This window comes from Vulpes lagopus, chromosome 8 (genome assembly GCF_018345385.1).
Source record: "Vulpes lagopus strain Blue_001 chromosome 8, ASM1834538v1, whole genome shotgun sequence".
Classification (NCBI taxonomy): Eukaryota; Metazoa; Chordata; class Mammalia; order Carnivora; family Canidae; genus Vulpes; species Vulpes lagopus.
In genome coordinates this window covers 134,270,545-134,295,028 of record NC_054831.1, presented here as the reverse complement: position 1 = coordinate 134,295,028, position 24,484 = coordinate 134,270,545, and the positions used below count along the sequence as shown (strand labels likewise).

Below are 24,484 nucleotides of genomic sequence, written 5' to 3'. Positions count from 1 at the left end.
GGGAAGGGGGCGGCCCTCTCTGATTCTCCGGGTGGGGCCGCGGGGGGGCGAGTGAGGAGCAGACCCTGGAGGGAGTGGGGGTGAAGCTTGGTGAACACTTGTGTGGGTGGGGAGGCCCGACTGGGTGCGGGCACCCTCGGCCAGAGCCCGGGGTGCTGGGGTGGTGGGGTCGGGGCTCGGGCCGCCAGCCGGCCCTCCCCGCGGGGACCCGCCACCCCGCCCACGGCCGCTGGCCGCACCGACCCCTTTAAGGCAGCGCCGCTTCCCCTGCTTGTTGAAACTGTTGGGTTTTCGGACAGGACAGAGGAGGGGGGCGGGGGAGAGGTCACACCTGTTGTGGAACTTGAGAGAAGGCTTATTTATAAATGTTCAGGGCTCGGGATTCTTGCGGAGCTGATGTCCGGAGGGGAAGGTCACCAAAATGCTTGTTTATTAAAGCAACAGCAACTGGGACGCCATAAACGGGCTCCGCGGGGAGAGGAGCAAGCCCCCGGGGCGGGGCCGGGGGGGGGCCGCCTCCGCCGGGCAGAGCCCCAGGCCTGCCTCCGTGCCAGGTCCCTCCTGCCCGCCGGGCTCCAGTGACACCCCGCCCCGCGCCTGTCCTGGCCTGGCCCCCCAGCGACCCCCAGCGACCCCCAGTGACCCCCAGCGACCCCCAGCCCGGGCAGCTCCTCCAGGACACCCCAGAGCGGGCCCTTCTGGACCCCACTCTCCCCGAGCGCCCCACGTGGGTCACCTCGGTGCCAAATGGGGAAGTTTTTGGTTTTTTGTTTTTCATGGAGATTTTTGGGTTTTTTTTTTTTTCTTCCTCTCAAGCCAGCCTCAGGCGGATCCCCGCCCGGCCCGGGGGAGGCCCTGGAAGTGGCAGGGGCGGGCGCTTCCCTGGGCTCACCCCCTCCCGGGACGCTCTGTCCAATTCCCAGTTTCAGGAAAGCTGTGTTTTCCTTGGGTGACTGATGGCCCAACAGGTGGCTTCTGGGCTAGAGAGTGTCAAGTGAGCCGCGGCCAGAGAAGTGGCCCTTTTACGGTTCACTTTCACTGCCGCCCGGTGCGGCTGCTGGCGGCTCGGGCCTCCCTCCCGCGAGGGCGTGTGTCGGGCCGCCCACCCACCCGGGGCGGCGGGACAGCTGGCGGGGACACGGAGCCCTGCCCCCACCGCACACCGTCACACGCTCGCGTGCGTGCACACGCCACACATGTGATCCCAGGGGCCCGGGACAGTGACGCGGGGAGGACACACGTTCTCTTGGATGCGAAACGCCTGCCCCCACCTCTCCGTCGTCGTCATACTCAAAGCGTCGTCCGGGCTGCCGTGTGCCCAGCAGCGTTCCCCGGGGCTCGGCCCAGCACCTGGTGCCGGCCGAGTAGGCCGCGATCCACACCCGCACACGGGCTCCCGCGGGCCTCGCGCTCCAGCTCGTTCTCTGGGATCCCTCCTCGCGCGTCCCTCTGGGTCTCGGCGACTCGGGCTCCTCCCTCCTCTCCGTCGTCCCCAGGCCTCTGGCTCTGCTTCTAGGCCCCGGTCCTCCGCTCCCCCCCTGCATCTTTCCTACACCCATCTGTCTCCTGCCGTCTTTCCGGGCCTCTGGGTCTGGCTGTCCCCCCTTCCCCATCCCGCGTGGGTGGGGGCACAGCTCTCTGGGCCCGTGGTGTCCCCGCCGCCCCCCAGGGACACACGGGCCGTGAGTGGCTGCCGGCCGGGGGCCTGTCCTTGGCGCCAGAGTCGGTGGGCGTGAGATGCGGGTGACTGGCACCCGTGGGCCGTGGCGGTGGGATGGAGCTGTGGGGGGCACTGCCAAAGTCCCTTCTTTATCCCCCGTGGCCACTACCACGGGCTCCCCGGGGACGGGCACCTGCAAAACCTGCTTGGAGCACTGGGCTTTGGCTCCGCGGCCGAGGGCGACAGCCTCCCTGGGCAGCAGGGTCAGGCCTGTGCTTGGACCCTGGGGACGGCAGCCGAACTGTCCCGGAGCATCGTCCTCCCCAGGGGCCAGGGAGGGGCCCGCCAGGAGGTGCGGGGTGTGGACTCGGCAGGCAGAGAGCCTGGGAGAGGACACGGGGCACCCGGCTCGGAGAGGGCCCTCGCACACCCGTGGCCCCCACCAGCCCCACCAGCCCCTCGCACCAGCTCCTGAATCCACAGGGAGGCGGGAAAGGTCCATCCTGGTGACAGAACAGGGACAGGCCCAGGGGTCGGGGCAGGCCCAGGACGGAAGTAAGGAGGGCCCAGGAGGCCGCCCCCACCCCCGAGTCCCCTGTCCACGGCCCTTTGCCTCCCACTCTTCTGTGTGGGCCTCATTCAGCTATTCCCTCACTCAGCAAATATTCGGGAGCACCTGCTATGTGGCAGGCACTGTCCCGGGGACAGGAGAAGCCCGCCGTCCAGAGACAATAAGCAAGAAACCAAATAGTTACCAGCTGGGATAAGCTCCGTGGAGGAGGGAGGGGCGATGTCGCTCCGCCGGCCTCGACCTTCCTGTCCTGCGAGGCTGAGGAGGTGGAGGAGGGAGAGGGTTTGCATCCCCTTCCCAGGGCATCTGTCCCCATTCAAACCCTCCAGACGGGACCCTAGTCCCTCTCGGCCTCCCCTCTCCTGAGGCCCGTGGACTCGCAGGCCCCAGATGCTCCCAGCTGGCTCAGGCCTGCAGCCTCCGCGGCCCGAGGCGGGCTCCCCACCCTGCAGTCTCCGAGCACAGAGGAGCCCCCAGTCCCAGGTCCCAGCCGTCACTGTCGCCTCCAGACAACCATTAGCATATGTGCAATGCAATTACCTTCAGCTCTCCTGGCCTGGGCTGACACGGAGGTCCCATCCCCGGTGATTTGGGGGAAAGGGGGGTTATTACAACTCACAAAACCTTAAATTAAGAATGAATAAGGGAAGCGTCGCATGCCACTTCTGAAAGGCTGCCAGCCCAGCCTGGGGTGGGTGACGGGTGTATTATATTCCTCGTCGCTGAGGAGCTGATGGATGGGCGGATGGCGCTGACGACGGGGGCTGGCCGGGTACCTGCCGTGGGGCCCTGTGCGTGCCCGCTCTGGCCTGCTGGGCGCGGACGGCCAGGCCCCAGCGATGCCCTGTGGGGGTGGGCTTCGCCAAGGGCAGAAGCGGGGCTGGAGTCGGACTGGATTTAGGGGGACGGGGGTGTGATCAGAGGTCTTCCCAGGGAGCTGAAGCAGAGCCTGAGGTCACGAAGCGGGAAGAGCGGTGACCAGCGGGGCCGCCGTCCGTGATGGAGGGACCACGGCAGGTAGGCGGCCGGCAGGGCTGAGGGGCGGAGGGCGCGGGCCTGGGTGCGTGGGCAGGGCCACCCCGGTGAGGCCTCCTGGCGGGCACACAGGCTCGGGATCAGCCCCAGGAGCACAGGAGGGCCCACGCCTCGGCTGCCACGCGCTTCACCACGGTCTCCCGGCCACCGCACAGAGAGCAGGCTTGGAGCCACTCCGGGAGCCCGCACCGTCCCAGGAGACGCCTGTGGCGGTGGACAGACGTGGGCAGCCTTGAGGGACAACGTTGCAGGAGGGCTGGTCCTGGGCGTGCTGGGGCGGTGGCAGGGACGCGGCTTGCGGATCCCAGGTGAGCAGCCGGGGAGGGGGCGGCCTGACGAGGGAGGGATGCAACGGGTTCACGTTTGGATGCGAAGGTCACCGGCTTCCTGAGCTTCGACGGCCTCAGTCTGTGCAGCAAGACCGGGGCTCTCAGGTGTGGGTCTAGGGGTGGGGCTGGGGGCCCTGAGCCACCCAGGACGCACCCCGAGGGTGCACGGACCCAGCGTCCAGTGGGCTGACGAGGAGGCTGGGGTGGCAGGGCTGGTAGGACCGCGGGGCGGGAGGTCCCTTCCCGGATCCCTTCCCAACGCGCATCTGCGGACTTGCCCTTTGCCGTGAGCCCTAACTCCCCCGACGGTGTGTCCGGCTCTAGTGCCCTCGGCAAAGGCGAAGGCACACGGCCCTGCCCGGCGTGGGGGGCGGCTGCGGTGCTCGGATCTGCCCCCCCATCATCAAGCAGGAGGCTTCCACTCACCAGCCTGGCGGCCTGGAGCCAAGCCATGTCCTTCTTCACCAGAACTTGCGGTTGAAGGGGGGGTCCCGAGCCCGCTCCCCTCCCGTCCCACCCCCTGGCCTGCACCTCCGGGGGCCGCTGCCTGTGCCCGGGGCTCCTCCCTCCCTGCACACACCTGCCGGTCAGCCCGGAGCAGGGACACACACGGCGGCGCCAAGGTCAGGGGAGATGAGCTCACGGCAGGAGGGAGGTGGGGCCGGATACCCCCACCCCACGGCGGCGTGGGGCGTGGGGGCTCCGTCCAAGCCGCGTGCCCCGGGCTGCAGGGGAGTGGGGGCGGGAGGAGAGAGCGGCCCCTTCCCCCGCCCGGAGCCCCGGGCTGCTGCTCGTATATCTGTCCCTGGATAATGTATATCCAGCTTATGGAAAATATTCATAATGCTCCTTACACCGCACTGGCCCCCTTCCATAGTGCGTGATCTAAAATTAAATCCATTTCAAATATACAGTAGATCGAGTCAAGCTAATATAAATGAAACATGATTAATAGTCGGAGCGCTGTCCTCCTTCACGGGGACGAGGAGGCAGTGGGCCACCCTCCCTGCACTCCTCGTGCTCCCGAGCCCCCGGCCTCACCCCACGCGCTCCCCGGGCCTGACACGGGAGCCAACCCCGGGATTTACCCAAATGGTGCCAGGCCGCCAAGTGGGGCGGCGACAGTGGCCGTCGTGGGTGTCGGGCTGGAGCCGAGACCGTGAGCACGTGACTGCGCCTCAGAGCTCGGCTTTGCATCTGCATGGGGTGACGCGGCCGACGGGACAACCGCCACCTCGTGGGGACAACCGCCGCCTCGTGGGGTGCCCGCGGTGACGGTGCTGATGAGGCAGGGACAGCTTGAGGCGTGGAGCAGCGTTGCGTGTCGCACACCCACAGGCCGCCAGCCCTGCCCCTACAGCCCCAGCGGGAGCCGGGACCTGGGCCCCCGCCCCCCGGCCGCCCCGGCTCAAGGGCCAGCCAGGACGCCTGCCATCGCCCGCGCTCGCCGGGTGGGCTATTTTTAGTTCCCTGGCAAGTGACTGTTACTGAGCAAGTGTTCCCACCCCCGGGACAGACGCTGTGAAGAGGGCACTTGTGCGCTGGACGCGGGGCGGGGAGGGCTGCTCGTGGCCCGTCCCCAGGGGCTCCGCGAGTGTCCCTCGGGCACACAGGTCCGGACACGGGTTCGAGGCCACTGATGGAGCCGCAGGGCCTGGCCTTCCTCTTCCCCCCGCTGGCACGGGGCCGCCTTGGCGCGGGGCGTCACGCTCCTCCTTTCGGGAAAGACCCCCCACCCGGCTGAGTGTGTGCACACGTGTGTGCGGTCGCTGCCCCGCTCCAGGGCGGGTGCTCCTCCCGCCCACCTGGCCCACCCCCTCGGTGCTGCTGGGTCCTGGGCCCCACCCCCTGTCCCCACCGGAGGTGCTCCCCTGAGGGCGGCCCCGCGGGGGAACCGCAGCCCACGGGAGCCCCGAGCGCCCCAGCCGTCCGTCCGTTTGTCCGCGCACTCGCTCCTCGCTCTTCCCCTCTCCTTGTCCCCAGAGGGTGGGAAGGGGCGAGCCCCACGAGGGGGTGCCGCCGCCGTCTCCTTGTCATTGGCCGCTTGCCGCCTGCTTCACCAGGCGTGTTTTGAGCGTGTTTGCATAAAGTGGATGCAGGCTGCAATTCCGTGATGAATTCTATGAATACTAATCCGCTACTACCCTTGACCTTGGGGTCACTGAAAGATCAAAACCAAACCATTTAATATTTTCCTTTTGCAGATCAATAGAAGCATAAATTCCCCCTCAATGACAAGTATAATTTCAAACAGATCTATAGGAGGCATGCATGCATTTCCAGCCCGGCCGCCCGCCGCCTGCTTCGCCTTTTGGGGAGCAGACGAGGAGTTTCTTGCCTTTTCTACCATTGAATTTCTTTTTTGCCTCTTTTTATGGCTCTGAAATGCTATTTTCAGCAGCTGCTGTCATATAAATATCTCTTGTTTTTCTTCTCCTCTTTCCCTCCTGGTGAAAAGGGCAGGGGACCTATTGAAAATTCTGCTTTATCTCTTTCAGTCGGGTTCAAGTACAGGTCGAATAATCGATCCCTCCTCCTTTTCTTTTTAAGTTTCCTGTCGTTCTTTTGGCCGGATCAGCAGCGGAGAGGCACCGGGAGAGGGCAGCCCCCCCCAGTGCGGGCCGCCCGCCGTGCCCGGGTGCTCGCGGCGCCCTGGGCCGGGGCTGTGCGAACGCGGCGTGCACGCGTGTGTGTGCACCTCCCGCACGCGCCGGGAATGCTCGAGCCGGTCAAACTCTCACTCAGAACTCGAGGGAGGACACGGGAGACGAGCAAAGAGGAGAGGAGGGCGCACGTGGGCAGCGTTAACCCCGCCGCTTCCGGCCGGGCGAGGCCCTGGGTGCCCCCCGCGCCCCCGCCTGCCTGCCTGTGAACGCAACTCTGAGAAGGGGAAAGAAGATGCAAAAGGAAGAGGAGGGGGGCGGCTGGCGAAACAAAACCAAACAAAACAGGAGGCAGAGGGGAAAACGCAAAAGAAAAGAGAGAGAATTAAACCATTAATCTGCCCGGATTTTCCACTTCACAGAGTAATCAGTCTGGAAGTGACTGAAATAAAGTGGAATGCGCGATCGCTACCACCTCCTCCCTCCAGCTCACAGCCCCTGTCGCAGAAAACCGGGGAGCCGGCGCGCGGCCTCCGTGCCCCACAAAGGCCCCCCCGCCCCCGTGTCGGCTGCAAGGGGGACAAGGACCCCGGCCCTCCCCGCAGCCGCCCCATGCCTCGACGCCCGGGCGACGGCCGCCCTGAGCTAGAGGTGCAAAGCCAAGATGATTTAATTTATAGAAAGGACAAGGATGTCGTGTAGCAGATTTAATCATCGGAGAGTTTAAAAAAAAATAAGGACCGGGCTAATGTCGTAATTTACATTTCAGGATAATAAAGAGAGAAAGACAGAAAAGGAAGAGCCCATAGCCTTCAAGAGGGAGAAAGGAGGGAGGCCGGCCAGGGGGCCGAGGGAGCCCAATACATTCGCCTGAAATACCAATAAATTTAAAAACAAACCCAGAAAGCTAAAGACAGCCCCTGGAAAGTGCTGGCAAAATGGACCATCGATTTCAGACTTGATCTGCATTTTGTATTTTAATAATGCTCTGTCTTTCCTTTTCCCTCTCTCCCTCTCTCCCTCTCTCCCTCTCTCTCTCTCTCTTTTGCAAAATATAAAAGCTGATCTGATAAATATTAATTTGAACCATCATAATGTATTTGAAAATTCCAGCTAAAATGTCACCACATGGAACATTAATGTAATATTTCAAGGCCCTGAGAGCAATACTCATATTGATTGCATTTATTTCACTCTGGGGAGGAGAGATAATTCTTCAATGTGGGACACATCTGGGAGCCAAGGAGGCAGGGGCTGAGGGGAGAAATGCGAAATTATATATGGTCATAAAAAATACAAAACAGAAAATCCTCCCCAAAACTCTCCCCTCTCCCGTGGCGCCCCACACCCAAAGTTGGCGCTTTAATTTCCCAGCACGGGTGCCAGGCAGAGGGAGGCAGACGCGCGTGTGCCTTTGGGCAAGAGGCACAAGCCGGGGTGTGTGTGCGCCTCCGGGGCTGTGGTTGCAGGATTCAGCAGCCTCTCCCTGGGCCCCACGGCTCGGCCCTGCCTCCCCTCGCCTGCCTCCTGGGAAGGCGGCCGGGGGCCCAGCTGGGGATGGACGGACAGAAGGACTGGCCCAGCTGGGGCCCCCCGAGCTTCGGGGTGAAAGTTTGTGGATGCGGGAGAGCTGTGGGGTCCCTGGAGGGGGGAGAGGGAGAGGAGGGGAGGGCGGGAGGGGAGGGGAGGCGAGGCAGGACCCCAGAGCAGAGACAGGAGAAAGACAGGAAAGACAGCAGGACAGAGAGAGACGGGCGAGAGACAGGGACGGGCCTGTGTGAGAAAGGAGGAGAGAGGACACGGGATGGGGAGGAAGGAGGAAGAGGCCGGGCAGGGGCGAGGGGAGGGTGGGGGGCCGGGCGTCTGCAGTCCGGCTCCTCTCACTGTCATTAAGGATATTGATGTGCTCAGGCGTCAACGAGTCTTTGCACAAGTGAAAGGAAATCCGATGCTGGTGATGACCGCGGCCCACGCCCTCCGTGCCCCCTGCCTGCGGCCGAGGCCAGCCAGGCCCTGGGGGCCACCAGGTGGGGGGTGGCGGCCGGGCCTGCAGGGTGGGAGGGGGCACCCTGCACACAGATGCCCCCGCTCCAGGCCTTCGCTTGGCTCTGCAGCCCAGAGGCGGCTGGAGGGGACGGCGTGGGGCTGGGCCGCGGCCCCTGGGGGCCTCCAGCTTCTCCCCGCCGCTGGCATGGGGGGGCTGACCTGTGTCGCCCCGAGGAGGCCCGTGGTGGGGCAGGAGATCGGAGCCCGGGGCCCAGGGACCGCAAGGTTGCAAGGTCAGGCACATGCAGGCCAGGCCTGGGCCGCACTCAGTAGTCACCTCGGGCTGAGGCCTCTCTGAGCAGTGCCCAGCCTGCGGGTTGCGGTCCAGGCACCTGTCACGGCCCCTCATCGTCTTAATGATGTGTGTCCCCGCTTTTCACCTGCTCCCCCCAGGTGGAGATTAGGTACTGTTGGGGCGGGGACCGTGCCCCCCAGGCTCCCGGGTGGTCTCACAGCGAGGTGCTTGCTTGGGTGTTGGAGGGGAGGGCGGACTGATGGACCGACTGGGACAGACCGAGGGAGGGATGCGGAGGAGGGATGTGGGGGGAAGGAAGGAGGGAGGGATGGAGGGAGGGATGCGGGAGGGATGCGGGAGGGATGCGGGAGGGATGCGGGAGGGATGCGGGGTCCGCGCTCCGCCGAGGCGCCCCGGCCGCGTGACCCAGCATCCTCCCCCCGCCCCGCCGGCCGCGGAGCTGCCACAATTCTGTGAAGGCGCCGCTCCCAGTCCCGCTCCGGAGCCGCAGCCGCAGCCGCGCGGAGCCGATGAATAATGCATGACCAAGGCGCCCCCTACCGGCGGCCGCGGGCGCGGCGGGGACGGAGGAGGCGCGCGGGGACCCAGGGGCCGGCTCCCTCCGCGCCTCCCCCGGGCGCTGGCCGGGTGGGGGGGGTCGGCCGGGGTCGCCGAGGTCCACCCACCCCGACACAGAGGACCAAGCCCGGGGCAGGCGGGGCGGGCCGCGCAGGGCCCCTCCATCACCTTCTGGGCAGCACAGGCCGGCCCCCCATCACCCCCTAATCACCCCCCCACCCCCATCACCTCCCCATCAGCCCTCCCATCACCCCCATCACCCCCCATCACCTCCCTATCACCCCCCATCACCCCCCATCACCTCCCCATCACCCCCCATCACCTCCCCATCACCCCCATCACCCCCCATCACCCCCATCACCTCCCCATCACCCTCCCATCACCTTCCCATCACCCTCCCATCACCCCCCATCACCCCCATCACCTCTCCATCACCCCCATCAACCCCCCATCACCTCCCCATCACCCCCCATCACCCCCCCATCACCCCCCATCATCCCCCATCACCCCCCATCACCCCCATCACCTCTCCATCACCCCCATCACCCCCCCATCACCTCCCCATCACCCCCCATCACCCCCCATCACCCTCCCATCACCCCCCATCACCCCCCATCACCCCCATCACCTCCCCATCACCCCATCACCTCCCCATCACCTCCCCATCACCCCCCATCACCCCCCCATCACCCCTCATCATCCCCCATCACCCCCCATCACCCCCCATCACCGCCTGGGGCCACGGGAGGAGAGGCAAGCCCACCACCTCCTCCTGCCCCGAGAGCAGCCTGGGGCGACCCGCAGGAAGGCGGGAGAGCACCGAGGACCAGACTTAATTCATCGATAACAATTAGCACAACTGATTTGGTGACACTTTTGTCTCTGTAGCTCATGGTAAATACCTAAATATACAATTATCTGATTACGTTAATGATATTTTTTTAAGAAATAGTGCAAGCAGTTTCACAAGTGTTTCCAAGTTTCTGCAGAACATCGAGAACCGTGAGGCGCCGCCTCTCAAAGAGTTGAGATGGAGGAGAGGCCGCCGCGCAGCTGAGAGCAGCCCCCTGTTTAGAATCAGGCCCTGCGGGGTCTCCCCAGGGCTCCCGGCGCGGGGAATGAAGCCTCCTGGCTGCCCTCGCCCCAGAAATGCCAGGCGGCAGGGGACGAGGGCCAAGGGTGATCACCAGGGGCAGGCCCTGCGGGGCCTGCATGTCCCCACGGCGGCCTTTGGCCTCTGGGGTCCTGCCCCACTGCCCGCTGGCAACAAGCAGGCCCTGAGCAGGGGAGCAAGGTCTGGGCGGAGCTTTCCCGCAGCCCATTGAGCTCCCAGTCATGCAAGGCCCTGGGGACACTGAGGACTGATTGTCCTGAAAGCCCCACACACCCCCCCTCCCCAGGGTCTGCTGTCACCTGACCCACTGTCCCGCCTTAGGAAGCTGGAAGGGAGGGGCCGCCTTCCCGAGGTGGGGCCTTGGGCCTCTGGGTCCCGCCTCCAGCCCATCTGTCCAGCACCTGCTGAAGGACCAGGACCGGCACGTTATTGGGATCTCTAGTTCCAGCAACGCCCTGCAGTAGGATTGCGAGCCCCGAGTTCCATGTTGTTGAGGAGACTGAGGCCCAGAGACCTACCGTCGTGGGCCCCAGATCGCACGGCAGACCTGCTCTCAGTCTCACACTCCGCAGGGCCTGAGCCTAGGATGGAGGGGGGCGACCAGGAGCCGGGAGGAGGAGCCCCACCCTTGCACCCGGAGAGGCCTCTTGTGTCCCGGACCCCATCCCCGAACGTCGGACGTGGACGTCCAGCTGCACCACAGGCCCTGTGGGTCACTAGGGACCGACTGCAAACTCAAGGGCCCCGGGCCCAGATGGCAACGCCCCCCACGGGAGCTATATGGCTCCCCAGGAACTTCCCGAACAGTCTTGGCTCTTAAGAAAACAGCAGTTCAGGGCAGTGGGGACAGCCCGGGGGCAGCCTCACCCTGGGATCCTGCCCCACTCGAGAGTGCCCGAGGTTCCCAGCGGCTTCCTTCCACTTTGCTCCCTTAGCCCGGAGGATCTGACCTCTGCGCGCCTCTGTGCGCCTCTGTGCGCCTCTGTGCGCCTGGCTTCCTGCATCTGTAAAGATGGGAACAAAAGCAGTGCCGGCGCCACGGAGCCACGGAGGCTCGCAGGGGCCGAGTGAGACGAGGGACGCGCAGGGCTTGGCGGGGCGAGCCAGCCTCCTCCGGGGTGGCTCCCATTAGCGGGGGTCCTCGTCTGGTTGCCCTTTTAGTCTGGGCCTCCCCAAACGGGACCAAGGATCGGGGAGGGCTCTGCAGGGCGGGGGGGAGACGGGCCGGGGAGGGGGCGTCAGGTGCAGGCGTTGCTGTGGACCGGGGGGCTCTCGTCACCGGAGGATCCTGCACAGACCGGAGCCCGGCTCAGGACCGTCCCGCGGAGCGCGTGTCGGCGGCGGGGCAGCGGGGTATTTGTCCACCAAGGTCCACGTAGGTTGAGAGGCACGGGGTCCTTGGGTGGACCGATGGGGACCGCCGGTGAAAGCAGCAGGGGCCTTCCGGGACAGGGGCCTGCCAGCCTCGCTTGTCATCATTGGTGCCACCGTGGGCTGTGGTGAGGCTCCGGGGTCGGAGGCGCCCGACTCAGCCCTCGCCCCGCCAGGAGGTAGAGAGGAACCCCGCTTTTCCATAGAATTAGTGCTGAGGACGAGGGGGGTTCCCTCGGCCGTGTAGGGGCCTCCACTAGCCTGGGTGCTGAGGCTTCCTGGAGGAGGGGACACTTCCCTAGCAGAACCGTGAGTCGGAGGCCGTGCTGGGGCCTAGGGGCCTCATCCCCCACGTCCCTGTCCTCCAAAGCTCCTTCTGGCGGGGGCCTCCGTGGCCCGGGGCCCCAGGACCGCGCGTGGTGCAGACCCGGTCCCGCCCCGACATTCACGGGGGGCGTGAGGAGAGAGGGCAGGGCTGCCCGAGGACCCGAGGCGCTGCCCCAGACTAACCAGTGAGACCTTCCCAAAGCTTCCAGAATGCCCGAGAGCTTGTTTTAAGTAGGGACTCAGGCCACTCAGACCTGCTGACTCAGAACATTCCAGAAAGGATGAGCTTCTGCGTTTTCAAGCAAAGCACCCCAGGGTCTGGTCCTGAGGCCTCGGATGGGGTTAAGGACACGTCCCTGTCCCGGCTGAGCACCGGACTTCCCAGGGCCCGGAGTCCCTCGGGCAGACTCCTGCGGGGGCTTCCCTGCGTCGTCCCTCCCCACCTCGCGCTGGGGGAGCCGAGGCCGAACAAGGGGGGTGAGGACAGGGAGGCTGCGAGACTGGCCGCCTGGGTCATCCTCGTCACCCCCGGGTCGTCCTCGTCACCCCTGGGTCATCCTTGTCACCCCCAGGTCGTCCTCATCACCCCCGGGTCATCCTCGTCACCCCCGGGTCGTCCTCGTCACCCCTGGGTCATCCTTGTCACCCCCAGGTCATCCTCATCACCCCTGGGTCATCCTCCTCACACCCGGGTCATCCTCATCACCCCCAGGTCGTCCTCATCACCCCCGGGTCATCCTGGTCACCCCCGGGTCGTCCTCCCCACTCCTGGGTCATCCTTGCCACCCCCAGGAGCCCCGTGGCAGATCCTCCCTGTCCCTGCAGGGGTGCGCAGGGCGCCCCGTGACTGCGGCTGTGACCTCCCCGTTCATTCATATGCTGGATCAGATTTGGGAAATATGATTAATTGCCTGTTGTTGTGTCTGCTTTAATTATTGTCGTGTTTTCTATGCACTTGACACAACTTAATAAACATCTGGGGAAACAGGATCTTGGCGGGGCCGGGGCACAGGGGGCGCTGGGGGCGCTGGGCTCTGCACGGCCTGGCAAGTCCTTCCTGCGTGTCCCTCGTGGGGACGAGCGCTCACTCTCCGGCTCGTGTCTCCCCCACCCTCCAGTCATTGATTCAGTCGCAGGGTCCCTCATTCGCTCAGAAACCTGTTCACTCACTCATTTGTTCATTTGCGGCCCCGGGAAGGCCAGTTGGCACAGCCCTGTGGCCAGTCCAGGAAAGGCGCCAGAAAAGCCACGAAGGTTCCTGCCTTGGAGGAGCTGACAACCTGGCGGCAGAGACAGACGACGAACACACGCGACGCATACAGACAGGGCTTGGACAGTCAGGGAGGACTTCTTGGAGGAGGCAACATTCAACCCCACATCCTGGTCTATTCATTTGCTTATCCGTCGGGTGGGCGGAGCAGGCTCTATTCCTAGAAAGGGCTGCGATGGGAGGGCTCGGGGCCCAGGGCGAGAGGCAACCAGGAGCCAGACCATTACGGGGTGAAGGGATGAACCAAGTGGGGTGGAAACGGAGAAAGAGCTGGAAAAAGCTTTCCTGGGGGGAGGCCGGAGGGGGCTTCCTGGGGAGGACGGGCTCGTGGGGGCCGCGCCAGCCTCGGCCTAGGGAACGACCAGCAGGCCCCGTACCCTGCTGGGCACGGGGCACGGGGGCTCTGGCGGCCGCGGCCTCCTGCTTCCCGGGCCACGCCACTGCCGTCGGGGAGACTCAGTGCAGCTGGGCCTTTGCGAGGGAGCAGGTGTCACCAGCAGAGAAGGGCCCCAGGCAGAGGTCCAGGGATGGGGGGTCAGGGAGTCGGGTCACGGGGCGAGGGCACAGCGCTGGGGGCCAGGGTCGCCCACCTGACGGACCTCGGGAGTCCTGAGCCCCGAACCCCGAGCCCGCCCGCGTGGCTTTGCCGTATCCCCACAGCATCAGCACGGTCCCTGCCGGACACATGGGGACCTGGGGGCGCAGAAGGCGGCGACATCTCCCGGGAGCCAGTGGCCGGGCCAGGAGGGCAGCTCCCGGCCCCCCTCCCCGTCCAGGGACGGCTGGGGTGCAGGTGCGGGGCGCGGGCGGAGAGCCCTCGGCCGCCCCTCCCCTCGGGCCTCGGCTGCCGCATTCCCCTTCTGCCGACCGAGGCTGGTGTTTTATGAACCCAGAACCGCAGCAAGATTCTCCTATTAATTTATTGGTATTGCTAATTAAACATCATATTCGCAAATGTAAATTTCCTAATGGCCTCCCTTCCATTTCCGAAGCTTCCTTGAAGAGCCTCCTTGTTATGCTCGTCAATTGAAACCAATTAAATCCCGCGATGGGTGGGCTGTGGCTGGCTCCGGGGTCACCCGGGGGCCCCAGGGCCTCTGGACAGGGCCTGGCGGGGCCCTCCCCAGCCTCCAGGGCAAGTGGGGCAGGCCGTGCTGGGGACCTGGGGACAGAGAGCCCTTGAGGGCCACTGCTTCTCCCCGGCACGCCCGGCCCACGGCAGGTTCTCCACGTCCCTGCAGGTGCCCGAGGCTCCGACCAGGGGGGGGGGGAGGAGGGGAGGAGGGGCCAACGGAGCATCCAGGGGCGCATGACAGGCTTTGGAGGGGCCTCCGAGAGGTTTCCAGGCAAACCCCTAGTTTGAAAAATGGGGAAACTGAGGCACAGGGGAGGAAGCGACTTGCCCAAGGCCGCAGAGTCACAAAGTGCGGAGGCGGGACTTACCCAGAGGCCTGTCTCTGACCCGTTTAAGAATCCAGGAATGGACGCAGAGTTTGCCTAATGGCTGGACCCTGCTACCCCAGCAGGTCACCCCACGGTGTTTGGAACAACGGCCCTTGGCTGGGAACCCCCACCCCGCAAGCTCTGGGCCCCGGGGGGGGGGCCTGTCTCTGTCTCTGTGACGTGGGGGACAGGCTTTCCGGGGCGGGGCCGCCGGGAGGACCGCTTGGCAGGGCGTGTAACGAGTGGCCCGCACAGGGTGGGCCTCCGCGCGGCACAGCCCGCGGGCAGGGGCCGGGGTGCCAGGGGGACCAGGGAAGGCGGCCGGGGTGAGCCGCCCGGCCCGGGCTCGGCCTCGTGCCTGGGAGGATGCGCACTGTTTGCTCAGCACTGACTTCACACGCGGGATCCCTAAGCCCCCCAGCCGGGGAGGGGCTGCCACCTTGGCTCTCCTTACAGGTGAGGAAACTGAGGCTGGGAATTGAGCTCCCCGGGGGAAGGTCTCCCCGGTGACTGCTCCGTCTGTGCTGAGCAGCGGCAGGAAAGTTTAGGGCTGACCGTGGCCCCGTTGGCAGCTCTGAGTCCTGCTCTGCGGCTTCTTCACGGGGAGACCCTGAGGGTGCCCCCCCGAGACGGGGTCCCCGGTCCCCCTGAGATACGCTGCGGAGGACTAGTGGTGTCTGCAGGCTGCTGGAAGGTGCCGGGTGCACAGGTGGTCGGGGCTGCCCGCTACACCCCAACACCCTCAGGCCAGGGCCCCAGAGGCACAGGCAGAGAGGGAATCAGTGGGTGACTCTGAGTCCGAGGGGGGCACTGACGAGACCCGGCGGGATGCAGAAACCCCCCTTTGCTTTGTCCCTGGCACCTCCGGATAGAGCTGGGGGACTAGCTGCCGGGGTGTGGGGATGAGGGGCGCTGCCCAGATGCCAGGAAGCAGCCACCTCACCCCTGCCTCGTGGCCCGACGGCTTTTATGTGTCAGTGTCTTTGGGGGACCAGTGGGTAACCTGAGTGTTCTGGTTGCTGCTTGGGAATCTCCATTAGGGAAAGTTTTAAAAATACACTCATTGTTGTTTATTATTAATGGTAATGACATAGGGAGCGAGGCTGCCCGTCAGCGCCCTGATGTCCCCGCTCCCAGCGAGCTGGGGTTGAGCGGCTGGTGCCGAGAACCCCGCACAGGGCATGGGCCGGGCTCAGGGCGTCCAGATGTTTTTTTAAATTTTCGTTTTTTATTGGGGGGAAATACACAAAACACAAAATTTAACACTGTCAGCATTTTTAAAGGACACCACCAGTGGCATTAAGTGCATTTGCATTGTTATGTGACCGTCCAGTTCCAGAACTTTTGCATCACCCCAAAGAGAAACCTCATACCCAGTAAGCGGTCACTCCCATTTCCCCATTCCCCGGGCAGCCACTAATCTGCCTGCTTCCTCTGTGGATCTCCCTTTGCTGGATTCGCCTCCTCCATACCCATTAAATGCTGACCCCCGCCCCCCTGCCCCTAGTCCCCGGTCACCCTTCTCCTTCTGCGTCTCTGAATCCGTCTGTTCTCTGAACTGCGCACAATGGAGTCGTGCACCATCTGGCCTTCTGTGTCCGGCTCTCACTGAGCATCGTGTTTCCGGGCTCATCCATGCCACGGCCAGGAACGCATTCCGGTTTAGAGCAGAATAATATTCCGTTGCATGCATGTACCGCACTCTGTCCATCCACCATCCACCATCCGTCCATCCATCCACCATCCACCATCCATCCATCCATCCACCATCCATCCACCATCCATCCATTATCCACCATCCATCCACCATCCATCCATCCATCATCCACCTACCATCCATTCATCATCCACCATCATCCATCCACCATCCATCCACCATCCATCCATCCACCATCCATCCATCCACCATCCATCCATCCACCATCCACCATCCATCCATCCATCATCCACCTACCATCCATTCATCATCCACCATCATCCATCCACCATCCATCCACCATTCATCCATCCACCATCCATCCATCCACCATCCACCATCCATCCACCATCCATCCACCATCCACCATCCATCCACCATCCATCCACCATCCATCCATCCACCATCCATCCATCCACCATCCACCATCCATCCACCATCCATCCATCCATCATCCACCTACCATCCATTCATCATCCACCATCATCCATCCATCCATCCATCCACCATCCATCCATCCACCATCCACCATCCATCCACCATCCACCCATCCACAATCCATCCATCTATCCACCATCCATCCACCATCCATCCATCCACCATCCATCCATCCACCATCCATCCATCCACCATCCACCATCCATCCACCATCCACTATCCACCATCCATCCACCCATCCACAATCCATCCATCTATCCACCATCCATCCACCATCATCCATCCACCATCCACTATCCATCCACCATCCATCCATCCATCATCCACCTACCATCCATTCATCATCCACCATCATCCATCCATCCATCCATCCACCATCCATCCATCCACCATCCACCATCCATCCACCATCCACCCATCCACAATCCATCCATCTATCCACCATCCATCCACCATCCATCCATCCACCATCCATCCATCCACCATCCACCATCCATCCACCATCCACCATCCACCATCCACCATCCATCCACCATCCACCATCCATCCACCATCCACCATCCACCATCCATCCACCATCCACCATCCATCCACCATCCACCATCCATCCATCCATCCGTTCATCCACCATCCACCGTCCATCCATCCACCATCCATCCACCATCCATCCATCCATCCTCCACCATCCACCGTCCATCCATCCACCATCCACCATCCATCCATCCATCCATCCATCCAGGACATTTGGGCTGTTGCCATTTTTCAGCTACTGTGAATAATGCAGCTATGAGGTGTCCAGATCTTGAGTGTTTGCTCATCTGGATTCTGAGCAGGGAGATGTCATGATTTTGGGGCACAAGTATCCTGAGAGCAGACACCCTGCGTATGCTGGATATCAGAGTGTCTGGGTGCTGGACAGGAAGGTGTCAGGGTGCACAGACTTCAAAATCCCAACTCTGGGGCCTGAAAGACCACCCAGATGCCCACATTAGGTAGGTAGACTACTACAGGGTCCAGTCCTAAGCCCAAGGGGAACTATCTGCAGCTTGAAAAGGTACCAGTTTGGTGTGCCTGGCTGGCTCAGCTGGTAGAGCATTGGACTCTGGATCTCAGGGTCATGAGTTTGAACCTCGTGCTGGGTGTAGAGTTTTTTTTGTTTTGTTTTTTGTTTTTAAGATGAGAGTTTGGGCAGCCCCTATGGCGCAGCCGTTTAGCGCTGCCTGCAGCCTGGGGTGTGATCCTGGAGGCCCAGGATGGAGTCCCACATCGGGTTCCCGGCATGGAGCCTGCTTCTCCCTCTGCCTGTGTCTCTGCCTCTCTCTCTCTCTCCCTCTCTCTGTGTGTGTCTCAATAAATAAGTAAATTCTTTTAAAATATATATAAATAAATAAGGATGAGAGGTCTTTGAGGTGAGGGGAAGAGGGGCCGAAGAGCACTGTGGGAGGGTGGGGGCCTGGTGAGAGAAACCTCTGAGGGCCCTCTGTGGGCTGGCACACAGGCAGGGATTCCCCCCCTCGGCAGAACCTTGCGGCACAGATCATGGAACACAGGTCGGAGAGAGATAGGCCTTGCTTATCGTCCAGTTCAAGTGCCCCACCCACAACATTTTAGACACAGGGAAACTGAGGCCAGGGAAAAGAAACGACACCTTCATTAGTGTCACCCTCCTAGCTACCACTGGCTGGCCTGTCCCCTGGAACTGCAGTCAGCAGGGGCTCCTTTACACCTCACTCAGTGAAGGGCACTCCAGTGTTACTCCCATTTTGCAGATGAGAACGTGAAGGCTCAGAGAAGTAAACCCATTATCCAAATTGTAGGGAAGGGGGTACCCGGGGGGCTCAGCAGTTGGACATCTGCCTTCAGCCCAGGGCGGGAAGCTCTGCACTGGGCTCCCCATATGGAACCTGCTTCTCCCTCTGCATGTGTCTCTGCCTCTCTCTCTGGGTCTCTTATGAATAAATAAATAAATATTTAAAAATAAAAATAAAAATAAAAATAGAAATAAATAAGTACATACATGGTAGGGAAGGGGTGGAAATTCTCAGGTGTCCCAAAGGGAACCAGAGGTTTTCTGGCTAATTCCACGCCACTGCGGCCAGTGACAACGGTCCTCGAGGTTGGCCCTGAGTGATCCTCAGCCGGTGGGTGCAGCCCGTCCGCAGCCCCTGCTGGCGCCCCGGCTCCCAGCCCAGCCCCTTGGCAAGCGTCGCCCCCCGGCCTCAGCGGGCGCACCTGTAGAGGGGAGAGTCTCACCCACGCCGCGCAGGGCTGTCCAAGAGTCGGGGAGGCCATGCGTGGGGGCTCGGCGCGGGGAGAGCCCAAGGCCGGAGCCGAGCGAGCGCACCTGCCTCCGTGGCGTCTGGCCTTCCCGCAGGCCCCGCGGGGGACGAGGGGGCGAGGGAGCATCAGAGCAGAGAGCGGGGAGCTGGGGCGGGCCCCTGGGAATCACAGCCGAGGAGGAGCGGCTCGCGGTCTCCCCGGGATAATCGGGGAGGACACCACCTTAATTCCACCTCCATCAGACCTCCGCCAGAAGACAGGACCCTTTCACCTCATCAATATTCAAGAGCTTAACAAAAAAAAGCTATAACTAGGGAAGTCAGAAATAATGGAATGCAGTATTGATTATTTTATGGTGCGATTAGGGGTAATTACATCTCTCAAATTTTATTTTAATGTTACTTTCTACTACTTTTAGCCTTTTAAAATTATCCCAAACATCCCCATTTAATGGAACACACATGCCTTCAATTTCAATGTGAAATACTTTTTTTCTGCTAAAGTGTGACCTCAATATATTTGAAAACATAAATTACACCATGTATAAACCATAAAAAATGAATGATGAATTTAATTCTGGTGAAGCGTGAGGGATTGAGGAGGCAGGCGGGTGGAGGTGCTGTTTATCCAGTGCGGAGGGGACAGTCAGAGGCAGGAGGGGGCAGCGGGGGTCAGAGGGGCGGCCTGGCCTTCGGGGTCACTGGAACGGGGCTCAGAGCTCTCGGGACACGGCCCGGGAGGGACTCGGGAGCTGTGCCTGCCCCAGGGCCTGCCAAACTCCCCTTGGGGACCTCGGCCAATTCCTCTGCCCGCCTCCCCCCGCCCCCAGGGGGGCACTTTCCAAAACACTGGCTGCGTGGTGGTCGTCGTGGTTGGGCTTCGGCCTCCCGCCCGTCTCTGTCCCCGCGGGCAGCGAGCGCGGTGGCTCAGTGGGTTGGTCCACTAGACGGAGGAGCGGACAAAGGCTGCAGGGTCTCCCCTCGGGGAGCTGGGCGGGCAGGTGCCACGGCGCTGGGGCAGCCGCCAGCCAGACGGGGCCTCGGGCTGACCGAGGGAAGAGCCTCTGTCACTGCCCGTGTCCCCATGGCCATCTGGGCAGTGAGTAGTGGCTGAGGACACAGGCTCCGGGGCCACAGGGCCCCGAGTCCGAGTCCTGACTTGGTTCAGGAACGCTGTGAGGACTCTGCCCGTGCCAGGGCCCTAGCGGGCGTCTCTATTCTTCCTTGGTGCGGGCTCTGGGGAGAGGGGGCAGCCTGGCCCCGGGCGGGGGGCTTTCCCCGAGCCCCAAGGCAGGGCCCCTGCACCTTCCTTCTGGGCTTCCCTGGCTCTGGCACCTCCCCCTTGACCTGTCCTGGGGTGACTGGCAGCTCGCCGGCTGGGGACCCTCAGCGCCCCCACACCCACCCTGCTCTCCTGTCCCTTGTGACACCTCCGGCCAAGGCAGTTGTGGGAAGTGGGGAGCAGCGGATGAACGAGTCGCTCTCAGCAGCTGTGACCCGGCCGCCTGTCCCAAGGGTCACCTGGGGTGCCCCCAGCTTGGCAAGGCAGGTGCCTAGGGCGAGCCCCCTGCTCCCAGCGCTGGTTGCCTGATGCCCCCTGCTATTCCTGCGACCTCCGCCTAGGCCTCTTCTGGCCTCCCTCCGACTCTGACTCCGCCTCAAGCTCCTCACCTGGGGGGGTCCAGGCTCGTCCTTGGCTGACACGCGGGGCCCGGCTACACCAGCGCTGCCCCGCACAAACATCACCCAGGCCTCTTAGACCGCGAAGCAGCTTTTTGGTAGCCACATTTTTTTTTAGGTGAAAAAAAAAATGGGTGAAATTAATGTAAATTGTGTATTTTATCTGACCGAATATATCCAAAATAGCGTGATTTCCACTTATCAATAGAAAACAATCATTAATGAGCTGTTTCATTCCTTCTTCCCCGCCATCCTTCGCCTTTGGACTCCGGGGAGCGGGCTGCGCCAAGGGCTCGTGCGGGGCTCTGCGCTGGAGGCTCAGGGTGCAGCCGCCAAGCTCCAGCCCAGGCCGCTCGCAGCGCAGGAGCCCTGGGAGGGCGGCCTGGGGGGCTTGGGGAGGGGCGCGGGAGGCTCCGGAACACGCGAAGGTGTGGGGGAGCTGCGGTCAGCCCACTGCAGCCGCCCCATAGACGGCTCCCTGCTGCCACTGTAGATGGCAGCTCCACCCCCACCCCTTCCCCTGTAGATGGTGGCTCCGGCCCCCACGCTCAGATCAAGCCCCCCATGTGGCCCTGCTCCTCTCCTCTCTCGCCCACCCAGCCTATCAGCAAATCCTGCTTATCTTCGAAACACGTCCAAGCCCCAGGCCGGCCCAGCTGGTAACCGCAGGCACCACCCGGCTCTGGCGCCCACGATCTATGCTCCCCCAGCCCCCACACTGGTCTGGTTAAAGCAGAAAGTGGCCCCTGTCACTCTGCTGTTCAGTCCTCCAATGCCTGCCGGTCCCTCAGGGTGAAAGTTCAAGTCCATATATTAGAGCTCAAAACCCACAACCATGCTCCTGCCTCAGGGCCTTTGCCCTGCCCACTCCCGGAGCTCAGATGGCCCTTCAGATGTCTGCAAGGCCAACGCCCTCGCCCTCGTCGCCTTTGAGTTTTAACTGAAATATCACCTTTTTAAAAAAAAAAAAAGATTTTATTTATGTATTTATTCATGAGAAAGAGGGAGAGAGGCAGAGACACAGGCAGAGGGAGCAGCAGGCTCCCTGCGGGGACCCCGACGTGGGACTCCAGGGGTCATGCCCTGAGCCGAAGGCCGATGCTCAACCGCTGAACCCCCCGGACGTCCCTGAAATATCACCTTTTCATTGACATCCTTCCAGTCCTTTCTATTTTAAATCGCCCTTTCTCTCCCCACCCCCTACCCTTCCTTTATCTCTCATAGACTATAGAACTTACCTATTTATTTCATTGATTGACTGCCTCTCTCACCAGACGTCAGCTCCACGAGGCCACAGGGTTTTGTCCCTTTGTCTGTTCTGGTCACTGCTCCACTCCGGCGTCCACGTGCATGGTGCCGGCCCGTGTTCAGCATTCACAAGTATTTGATGGATAAATGACTAAATAGTCACCACCAAACGGATAGCAGTTTATTTATTTATTTTTTTTAATGATCTGTTTTAATTTTTTTTTTAATTTTTTTTTTTTTTTTTTTTTAATGATAGTCACAGAGAGAGAGAGAGAGGCAGAGACACAGGCGGAGGGAGAAGCAGGCTCCATGCACCGGGAGCCCGATGTGGGATTCGATCCCGGGTCTCCAGGATCGCGCCCTGGGCCAAAGGCAGGCGCCAAACCGCTGCGCCACCCAGGGATCCCCCGGATAGCAGTTTAAACCAGGACCGTTTGTGCACATGTTTGTTTAAAATGTCACCTTTATCGTAAGCTGAACTTCCATCTAAACACGGACCTGTTTCTTGCCACTGATCAATCTACTTGATCTCATTCTAATACTACACTATCGCTTATTGCTATTGGTCTTTCTTTTTTTTCTTAAATAATCTCTATGCCCAACGTGGGGCTTGAACTCATGACCCTGAAATCAAGAGCTGTACCCTCCACTGACTGAGCCAGCCCGGGCTCCTCCAATACCACACTATTTTAATTACTATGACCCAAAATACGTATTTTGGCAGCTATTCCACTATTTACTTTTGAAATTTTTTAAATCGTGCATTCTCTTTTTCATATGAACTCTGACACATTGAATAAAAATTTACATTGGGAACTTCATTGAGATGGCATTAGTTTAATTAATTTAAGAAGAATTTATTTTATTTCACTGTTATCATCACACCCAAAATATATCTCTCCGTTAATTTTTTTAATTTTTAACTTTTTTTATTTTTTAAAATATTTTATTTATTTATTCATGAGAGACACAGAGGGAGGCAGAGACCCAGGCAGAGGGAGAAGCAGGCTCCCTGCAGGGAGTCCAACGTGGGACTTGACCCCGAGTCTCCAGGATCATGCCCTAGGCAGGCACTAAACCCCTGAGCCACCCAGGGATCCCCTAATTTTTTAATTTTTTTAAAAATATTTTATTTATTTTTTCATGAGAGACACAGAGAGAGGCAGAGACACAGGCAGAGGGAGAAGCAGGCTCCCTGCAGGGAGCCCGATGCAAGACTCCATCCTGGATCCCGGGATCATGAGCCGAGCTGGAGGCAGGTGCCCAACCGCTGAGCCACCCAGGCGTCCCTCCTTTTATTTTTTAATATGAACATATTAGAGGAAAGTATTTCCTATCTTGGGGTAGGAAAAATAAGACACAAAATCCAGGAGCCCAAAAGGAGGAGGGTCGTCCTCTTTTTATGACATCAAATTTTAACATTTCTGTTTGACTAAAGACCAGGCTATGAGAAAAATAACCCACACCCAGACTATATAAGTCTGAATTTCCACTTCTGGGGCCTACAAAAACCACCTCATTCGGTGCACAAAGATGTAAAGATATTTACCTCTTTCATAATAGAACATTTCTGAAAACCATGTATGTCCATCCATCGGAAATGGGGTAAATACTTATTTTGCAGCCACACTAGGAAACCCTGAACAGCGACTGAAACACAGTGGGGGGCACCTGGGCGGCTCGGGGGCTACGCATCTGACTCTTGATTTCAGCTCAGGTCATGATCTCGGGGTCGTGAGGCCGAGCCCCGGGTTGGGCCCCGTGCTGGGCGTGGGGCCTGCTGAAGGTTTTCTCTCTCCCTCTCCCTCTGCCCACCCCCCCACACTCTAAAACAGTAATATTAATAATAAATCTAAAAAAAAGTAGTGAGGCCGATGTATAACGATCCTGGAAAGATCTCCAGACCTGCTGCCCGACACAGACACCGGTCAGCACGGGGTTGTGATGCGTCTCGTTAGAAGATAATTAAGACGTTTCAAAAAGGGGCAAAGGGTTTGAACAGACATTTCTTCGAGAAGATACACAAACGTCCAAAAAGCAAGTGAAAAGGTGTTCGCCGTCATTAGCCTCAGGGACGAGCTCGTCCAAACCTCAGTGAGAAACCACTCCGCACGCCCCGGGAAGCTATAATCAAAACGACAGATCACTGGGGGCGCCGGGGGGCCCAGCGGTTGGGTGTCTGCCTTCGGCTCAGGGCGTGACCCCGGGGTCCCGGGATCGAGTCCCGCGTCGGGCTCCCTGCATGGAGCCTGCGTCTCCCTCTGCCTGTGTCTCTGCCTCTCTCTGTCTCTCATGAATAAATAGATAAAATCTTTAAAAGAAAAGATAATACAAGTGTTGGTGAAGATGCGGAGCCCGGCCCGCGGCTGATGGGGCTGCAGGAGCCGCTCGGGAAACAGCCCAGCAGCTCCTCAAAGGGCCGGATATGGGGCCTAGAGAGCACGATAGTCCGTGGAAAAGCCCCACACAGGACACCGCCTGCCCTGGGGTTCCATTTACACGAAGGATCCGGAATAGGCAAATCCGCAGAGACCAAGAGATTAGAGCTTGCCGAGGGCTG

At 61.0% G+C, this 24,484-nt stretch overlaps 1 non-coding gene across 1 annotated transcript; it reads left to right on the top strand.

Annotated features, from left to right (window-relative positions):
• The first annotated feature begins 17,786 nt into the window (after positions 1-17,786).
• Positions 17,787-17,859, top strand: TRNAQ-CUG. The gene has a single exon. It is a non-coding gene; the product is annotated as a tRNA-Gln (tRNA).
• Positions 17,860-24,484: the final 6,625 nt, after the last annotated feature.